Genomic DNA, 2,238 nt, shown 5'->3' with positions numbered 1-2,238 from the left:
GTGTGTGTGTGTGTGTGTGTGTGTGTGTGTGTGTATATTCATTTGTATTGTATATGCATCGTGCATTGTCCTGCTGGGGGGAATCATTGCCATCAAAAAGTGCCCCTGCCAAAAAGGCGCGTACTTGGTCGGCAAAAGTGTTTATGTGGGTGGAGCGTGTCAGGTGGCATCATTAAGGATGCTTGATATGGACTTTTTCCATTACTATTTTGTACTCAATAAGCTTTAGGCCAATGTCTCAGCATGTTTAAGGACGCAACATGATGTTGATTAAGAAGGGACAAAAGTAACACAATAATTACGTTAGTATCCCTTGCCTGGCAATCACATACAATTCTACATATAATGACACAACCTGTGACAATAAACACAGTGAGGAGGACGCCTATTTCAGCCACATTTTCTCATTACAGCACATTCATAGAAAAATTAGAGCAGGAGGAAACAACCACATGGAAGCAGATTGTGAAGAGACAATTAGCGGCTGTCAGAGGGAATCAAATCCAGACTGCTCTTAACATACTAGCTGGTTCATTTCATTAGGTCACTTCAAAATATAACCAGGCATAAAGACAAACAAAGCTTCTTCTGCAGGACGCTACTGTGATGTGTTGTCTCACCCAGAAATAACTTTGCTCTCACTCTAGGAGGATAACGGGGGCTGACTGGTTTAGTGTGTATAAAGAAATTACATCCCTGTGTGAATCCTCAGGGAATCTCAGGTCCCATGTTATTTGTTTTAAGTCGGATTAATTATAGATCAGAGCGTTTCTAATATCATCTGTCTCTATGGGATTGTCAAACAAAAATATGAGCCGTTCTCAGTCCATTATTTCAATCCCTGCAGACACAGACTGAAAATTAACTTTCATTAATTCAGCCTGAGAGGCAACTTTCAGGAAAAGACACATTAAAGTGATGAAAACAAATGAATGTGGAATAAATACACTATATGATAAAAGTTCTGCACCCTGAAGGGGAAAGAAACTCACCATCCAAGAGGATGACAGCTCCAGATCCTTTGTCCAAAATGTCTGCTATCTTGGCCTCAGAGATTAGAGTACCTGAAACAAAAATTGGTCCATTTACATTCTACTTAAACAAAGTATTGTACTTTAGTCCTCTAAGCACTTAATATTACGAAACTCCATGTGTACTTTCTGACATGACTGCCTAAGTGTATCATTATGCTCAAGTCACAGACTGTTTAAGAAATCCATCCAAGTGTACTGAGCAACACTAAGTGCAGTTTTGAAGGTATTTCCACAAACCTCAAAGACTCTTGAAATGCCTCCTTGGTTCATTGGAGTTGAAAAAATTAAGCACTAAACTGTATTACCAATTTTAATAATTGCTTGAGTCAGTTTTTAAGAGGAATAGCAAACATTTGATGCCTCCATCTTCTCCAATGTTAAGATTCACCATTTTAAAGGGAAAATTCTCCCCTAAATAAGTAAAAGACACATTTTTCGTCTTACCTGTAGTACTATTTATCAATCTGGATTGTTTTTGAGTGAGATGCACAGTACTAAAGATATCGGCTGTAGAGATGTCTGCTTTCTCTCAAATAAAATGTAACTCTATGGCATTCAGTTTGCAGTGGCCCGGGGGATCCCCAGGGTCCTGGTTGAAAACCACTGCTATAGGATATATACGTATAATCATACAGTTAAATATCTATCATGGCTTAAGAGTAAAAATGGCCAGAATCAGAAATCCTATACACTTGGAGGCATCATAAAAAAGGATTTTCAAAGACCTAAAGACTCCGTTTAAAGTCTAAACTATCTATTAAACTCAGACTGCTCCCACTTTTATGGCGTACAGTAACATAAATCCAGGTAAAATGATTCAGTGAGGCTCTAAAACAGCACTTATTGAACTTATAATAATGTAAAATCGACAGTAATTGCATTAAGTGCTTATATGCAGTAAATTGCATGTACTTTAACAGCATAAAATGTAATACCTGAGGTTGGTAGAGGTTTATAAAGCTCCAGAAACTGCTCTCCATGCAATACCTGACACAAAACATTAGAACAGCTGTGATATATAATCATACCTGAAAGCCGCATTAGCATGAGTAATGTGTGCAAGACAGTGTGAAATATACCATATGGATACAAATATGCATATGCACAACAATATCAAACACATTCACACACACGAACACAGACTTTTTGACATTACATGTGTGTGTTTTCTGACCTGTGTGAAGTCTATGTTGAGTCCAGGGAT

The 2,238-nt window shown here is 37.9% G+C and overlaps 1 long non-coding RNA gene across 1 annotated transcript; it reads right to left on the bottom strand.

Annotated features, from left to right (window-relative positions):
- Positions 1–992: 992 nt before the first annotated feature.
- On the bottom strand, positions 993–2,235 carry LOC121964945. The gene is made up of 3 exons (XR_006107428.1): positions 2,209–2,235; positions 1,970–2,021; positions 993–1,064 (listed from the first exon to the last, which is right to left on the bottom strand). It is a non-coding gene; the product is annotated as an uncharacterized LOC121964945 (long non-coding RNA).
- Between the last annotated feature and the right edge of the window lie 3 nt (positions 2,236–2,238).

Source organism: Plectropomus leopardus, unplaced genomic scaffold (assembly GCF_008729295.1).
Source record: "Plectropomus leopardus isolate mb unplaced genomic scaffold, YSFRI_Pleo_2.0 unplaced_scaffold17839, whole genome shotgun sequence".
In the NCBI taxonomy this organism is placed as follows: domain Eukaryota; kingdom Metazoa; phylum Chordata; class Actinopteri; order Perciformes; family Serranidae; genus Plectropomus; species Plectropomus leopardus.
Note: the sequence above shows the minus strand (reverse complement) of the source record. Positions and strands in the feature narration are given on the sequence as shown.